Source organism: Echiichthys vipera, assembly GCF_963691815.1.
Source record: "Echiichthys vipera genome assembly, chromosome: 4".
Lineage (NCBI taxonomy): Eukaryota > Metazoa > Chordata > Actinopteri > Perciformes > Trachinidae > Echiichthys > Echiichthys vipera.
In genome coordinates, this window is record NC_139829.1 from 22,446,974 (window position 1) to 22,454,098 (window position 7,125).

Sequence of the window (7,125 nt, forward strand, 5' to 3'; positions counted from 1 at the left end):
TCAATCAAATTGAACTATCTGATATGGGCGGGTGTAACCGATGATGACAGTGATGCGCAGTTGAAGTTGGCTACGCTACCTTGTTCATTGCTCTGATTGGTCGTAGTCTGCCTCAGTGCTGTCCAATAGTGCAGTGGTATTTTGAAATGCATGCATTGGTGTCACCCCTTGAGTTAGGAAGGTCTATTGCTCCTTGCTGATCTCTACGTCTGGATGGACATGGGTCTGATTTCAAGAATAGGCTTTCAGGTCACAGAGCGGGAATTACAGAGGTAGTACCAGTACCTGCATCAGATAATAATAATAATAGTCCCTATTACAAGTCAGTGTAGCGTCAAAATGATTTTGATGTTGTTATTTTAAGGTAAAATATTTGCATGATGTTGCTTTAACTTAACCTTTTTTAAATGCAGTACTTACAGTATACAATGGAGTGCTTTTCTTTTATGTAAAAACTGAGTACTTTTTCACCAGTCCCAGTGTTGTCTGTTTCATAATACACTAAGGCGGTTAATTGATGCTCCCAATGAAATGTCCCTGACTAAGGAATTTTCTGTAAAGTTCACCAACAATTCTCAGTGGCAATACTTACAATAACTCTCCTGAGGAATTCAGTAAAAGGAGAATGCTTTAAGCATAGAATGTGAGTTCTTCAGATGCTATACTTAGGAGAAAACGAGGCACATCAATTGTCAAAACATTATTACATTAGCCTAATTAAAAAGGTGTAGGTGTCTACAGTATGGTTCAGACAATCAAATGCTGAACACGCAAACACAGTACATGTTTGTGGAATTGTGTTTGCAACTGTTGACACAGAGTGGCATGTACATTAAGATCTGGATATAAAAGGGCTAGGCTGTATTTGCACATGCGCATATATTGGCTAAGCCCTCCTCTCTTATTGCAGGGATACCTACCCCACCCCCTTGATGCATTGTACCAGCCCCTCATGGCATGTAGACACACACACAGACGCAAGGAGTGTGCTTCCACACTGTCTCAATCTACTCTCTTGCACATTTCCCCTGATGAAAAATACATAAAATTTAGCCCTGAGGCCAAGAAGGTTTCATTCTAAAGGTTGCTGTTTGCTAATGATGATGTCAGTAATGAATGCAATTAGGTTAAAGCGATGCGACATAATTCACACAAGATTATTTTTTTTTCCTTTTGCATTATGAAATCTCTATGATTTTGAAAACAGGATGTCGTTTCACAAAAGTGACTCTAGATACACACTGACAATGTTTTATTTCAGTATCTGGGTTATTCCATACAGACTACACTGATTTCCTTTTCATTTATAATTGAAGGGAGTCTCCTACTGTACATTCTCCTCGTTGTGTTCTATATCACACTCAGCACTATTACTGCAGCTGTTTGAACTCTATTCTCTCTGGAGCTTGTATTTTTTTTATTTCTTTTCTTATTCAGTGTTGTGTGTTCTTTTTCGTCAGGCTTGTTATTTTTTAGATAAAACATAATAGCCAGTATCTTCAGTGTACTGTGAGAGTTACGCACCCCTTCCTAGTGTGTAATCCAAATGACATCGCCTTCATGCCTACTGCTTCCTTTGAGTTTTAACTCACAAGCCTTACAGTATGAATAAATATGATGAGAATATTACAGTGAAAATCTCATCCTTGTCAATCAAATAGACTCATTGTTCAATGTCACAATTCATTTTTAATGGCAGCGCTTTTTGTGTGTGAGTGCTGTTGAGAATTATACATCGTTTCCTTCTTTTATTAATCAAACAAGAGTTTGAAATGTGTGTCACTGATCTCAGCAGTATACCTCGAAGCAGAGGAGAAAAGTAGAACAAAAATCCACGTCAACTCGTCACCAGTAAGACTGAAAATGGTTTCGGAATGTAATTCTCTTTGGTGCAGCGCCTCCTTCTTCATTCTCTGTAATCTACAAGAATGCAAATTACAATGCAAATGCAAATACTACTGAATAATTTATGTGTAGCATAGAGTTCCACCACAGAAAACCGGGAGCTTTTTGCTTAAATAGAGTAATGTGGCATTTGGAGCACACATTTGGTTAACCAAAGGAATATACGATGACATTCAAAATTCAGTGCAACTATTTAGTGAAGTTTTTGAAGGTATTAGGATTAAATATTGAGGATGTTCAATCTCCATGTATGAATTACAGTGTATTATCTCAAATGCAGTGCTCGACTTGTGTTCACGATATTGCTGAATGCTGGACAAAGTCAAGCTCTGGACAACAGCCATGTCTTTTTCTTACAGGTAAAACATTAAATTTGATTTTACATGCTTGATTCCTCTTTGTTTTTGATGTGTAATTTGGACCCTCTGGCTTGATGAAATGCCAACAGCAACCAACATTTACTTGAAGTTACTGTAGGTTATAACCAAGAGTAGTTTAATTATTTTTCCTCCTTCATTCCCATGTTGACTGCAGCGGATAGTTAAATACCTTCAACATATTGTATGCAAATGTCAATCCAAAGCACTGTTGACAATAGATCCTATTTTCAGATACCACTTTCAGATGCCACAGTGGCTTTGCAGCCAACAGCAACACGGCTTTTCAAGGCCATCAATCTCATTTCTGTGAATTAAATTGAAGCACATGCAGAATGACTTGTATTTTGTGTGGAGGCTGGGAAAAAAATACACCTTTTACAATTAATGATGTTCATATACACTTGAACACATACATTTTATCTTTTTTAAGAAAAAAAAGCTTCTGCTTCTATCCAAACATGTGGCTGCATTCAGGCTTCTCCCCTGGTGATTTTTCCATCAGGGATTGTAATTAAGCAACAGCATTCATGAGTGGGCATGCTCATTTAGCCTTCGTCTGGGCTTAGCCAACTTTAGAGGGATGAAAGAACAAATCCTGGTGGAACAAGGCAATGTATACTATAGCTAAAGCTCAAAACATTGCATACAGAATAACAACTACTCCGAGACGTTGTGTGCTGCAACATAAATGGTTATTTTGTCATGGGAAGGGTATATATTTTCTGTTTTTTGCGCATACGTTACATTGTAATATACTCACATAGGACTGAAAAATATATTTTGTTCTAATTTTACATTTAGACGCCGGTTTATTCTCATTTAAATTTAAAATGACCATGGAAATGCAATTAATCTGATGCTAGGCGGTGTTGACTCTGTCATTAAATCTGAATATTAAATCATAATCATGTTCTGGGGTTTTCTCTTTGTGAACCATGAGATGAATCTGTTTAGACTGACTTTAAAGACTCATATCTCTCTTTGGGCCACACCTTATTTGATCTAGGGTTCTGTGGATGTCCAGGACAGATTTACCACAGTTTTTTCTTCTTCTCCTCACTAATAAAAAGTCAACACATTAACAGTGTGGTACAGTGGCATGTGCCTGCCTTCACATTAGCTTTATTTAATTTCCTGCTCTAAAACTCTATCCTCTGTTGAAGTCACAGGACACTACAGAGCACCACTGCAGCACCAGGAAATATTAATGCACCCCCCCTCCCTGTTTTTTCAATTGAGGACTGATTAATATCAGAATTAGGCTAAAGTGTGTGTGTGTTTGTGTGTGTGTGTGTGTATGCATACGGCGACAGACACTGAGAACTAAAGGCAGAGCTAGAGAAAGAGAGAGAGAGAGGAAGAGAGAGAGAGGCTCATTATAATCAGGCAATTATGCTGGCAGAATTAGAAGCGTCCTTATTTTCTCTTGTGGCAGCCTGAGTGTGGAGATGGTTTTTTAAGTGACTGCAGACTAATCCGTGGATATGACTGACTGTCCTGTGCTAATATGGAGCATCTGTAGTCGTGTATGACAACACGATTTGGAGGTGAAAGCCTGTGATTTTGGCTTTTTTTGGAAAACTGGTCGTTCAAGCAAGACTCACCAGGTTCTGGGCTCTAATTTGCATTGATGAGGATTTTTTTTCTTTCTCTCCTCGATGATGTTTTGGCTCAGCGATAGTGAGTGAGAGACGAGGGCAGTTATACACGCCTACATCTCAGGACCATGGCTGTACACAATCAGTGTTTCCCTAACAGTGGTATATAATTTTATTGCATGTTTTTTGAGACATTTTATTGCTTTTCATGTGGTACAGCATGTGCATTTCTGTTGTTGTTGATGTTGTTTGTTGTGACAAAGAGTGTGTGTGAGTGAGGGTGTGTGAGTGCATCATGTACTGTATGCTTCATCCCTAAAACTGGAATACATTTTCATTATAAATTAGGATGTCTTATATATATTATATATAATATATACAGTATGTTAATAATTTTGGATAAATGTATGAGTATCAAAATGTTTTCTGATTAAGAAATATTGAAAATACATTGTGATATGATTAATTTTTCTTATATGATAATGTGCAAAAAAAATGCAATAAAACTCTAACTACATACATCTGTGTGTGAAAACTCTTAAATCCATATAAATGCACTGTTGTTATTATTGAGTCAAGATTTGACACATATGTGTCGGCATGTTCATGCTAAAGACTTTGACCTTAGGTCAAGGGTGTTTGACCAGCATTTGTCTCTTGACCTCTACTACATGTCTTATCAACTGGCCTGTTAATGTGTATTAATCATCCCTCCCTTGAGACAGAAACACTGAAGTCTTTTTTGTAAAATGGGAGTACAGAGTTTCTCAGTTTAAAAGCGCACTTGCAAAGAGATTTAAATAAGATTTAAAAAATCCTGACATTTCAACAACAACAACAACAAAAAAACGTGAAATGACATTACAGATGAAGAAATCATTGATGTCCGTCTTGGGAAAACAGACTGAACACCCCACATCTCCCACCGATTTTCCACTTGCAAAAAATGTTAAATTGCGCATGGAATTTTGGCAATAAGGATTGACTGCGTGTGTGTTGGGAGCGGGGGTGGGGTTAAGATGAAGTGGAATGACAACTCCCTGAAAGTTCTCAGGGAAGTGTTTGTGTCTGGCCATGGAGCAGGCAGCTGATTTGGGATAGGGCGTTAGCATAACAAAGGGCCTGAGCCTGTGAACTTGGGGCACCTTTCGACCCTGGCGCTGTTGGGATGAATAGTCTCTGGGCCTCCCCATAGAGCACCCCCATGGCTAGCCTGATCGTGGCTAAATTGTTAATCAGGGTAATTTAATATAGTTTTCAATATGCCTCATCTCTCATCACGGAAAGCATTCACCACATTCTCGCCTTCCCGCTAAAAAAAGCCCCCCCCCCCTATTCAATAAGGCCAGACAAGCAGCTGCAGGTCTTATAGCTTTCTCAATTGAAATGTTCTAACATAAACAACATGAAGGCCTCAGCCCTGTGTGTGTGTGTGTGTGTGTGTGTGTGTGTGTGTGTATGTGTGTGCGTGTGTGTATATGTGTTTTGTATGTATGTGCATGTGCACTAATCTGGTTCTTCCAAACTTGAGAGACTGATACTGCGTGTGTAAATCTGGACACACATAATACAGAAATAATTAGTGAGTGACAGTGCTGAGTGACGGAGAAGAAAAAGTGAGAGACAACAATTGTAATGCACTGTTTTTACTGTTCCTGGCTTTGAAGCAACTGTGGTCTTATCACCTTAATTATTTACACATATTTACTTTGACCTGTGTTCAGAAAATGAGGACATGAGACAATGTCTATTAGCTCCGACATGACGGACAATTTCTGGCACTTTTCTCTCTAACCTGGATCAGAGTGAGGTCACTGCGAGCAGTAACTCTCAGTCTACGGACAGCAGAGGTGAGTCATCGGACTCTGGGCCTTAGTTTTAGGCAGTGTGAGAAACACCCTTACACACACACACACACGGACACACACACACACACACACACACACACATTCATGCACACAGGGCCTGGGTCCTGACTCTGAGTATCTATAAATACATACTGTAATCGAGAATGACTCAGACACTACCTCTGTGGGGAGGCAGAAGATGGAGTGGGGAGGACAAGGAGGAGGAACAATGGAAGAAAGCTTTCACGACCCTGTGCTGCTGTTTTTTTCAGTGTACATTTTAGGTCCAAGCTCCATGCTGGCATGGTGGCAGAAAATGGAGGACAAAGAACAGGGCGTACTGTCTTGAAATGCCAGATGATGCCTTTGTGGTACTAATTGATTAAAAATCCCCACATGACTTAAAATGTTTTAAAGAAAAAAAAACACCCTGAACAAAGTTTTTTCCTATTTATTGTAACTGTGGTTATAAACTGCTATATTATGCTTCTTTGTTTTCATTCATTCATCTGCTTTATACTGTTCCATCCCCACCCAACATGAAAAGGGTGCTTACTGCAGATGATAAGGTCTCCCCTTAGATTTGAATGATGACATGTGGCTGATTTGTGATTGATTTACACACTGTTGTTACCAAAATATTTTCGTTTTCCTCAAAATAGTTTTCACAGTAGGTTGTTTAAAAGTCTTTGTACCTGGTCAGATTATTGTTGTCATGTAGACAATATAACAACATAATGATGGAGTGCACACATGCATGTGCAAACACTAGCTAATTAGCATAGCATCTCGCCATGAGCAGGCTGTGTGCTAAAAAAGACACTGAGGAGTCTCAGGCCAGCAGACTGTGTTCCCTTGTGGGCCATTGAATAGAAGTGGTCTGCTCTTATGTACTCTGTCTAAGGCTATATGTTAATTTACGCCATGTGACTAGATGATAATTCATTCCTAAATCACCAGACTGCACCCCCTAAACCCAAAAATCCAGACACGCATCTATGGGAACCAAGGACCCTAAAGTCAACAAATCACCAGACATATTCACATCACCCATACAGAGACTAATCAGTTAACCAAAGTAGAACAAACTGAAGCATTATTTTGATCACAGATTGCTTCATTCTCTAGTATCACACTATTGTTAATTTCTCCAATTTGTTTGTAGTATAATTTACTAAGTAGTTTATTTTATTGATTAATACGTTTTAATAAATAACAATATTCTCATATCCATAAAATACAGCCTCCGTTGTTTTTATTCTGCTCTCAATTCACTAAAAGTCAATTATTGCTACGTACATGCCTGTAGTCCGACTTTTGAAGTTTGGATGTCACAGTGTTTGTTGTACGGCAAGTACGACAGGAAAAATAATTTATCAACATGGAAACAAAGGT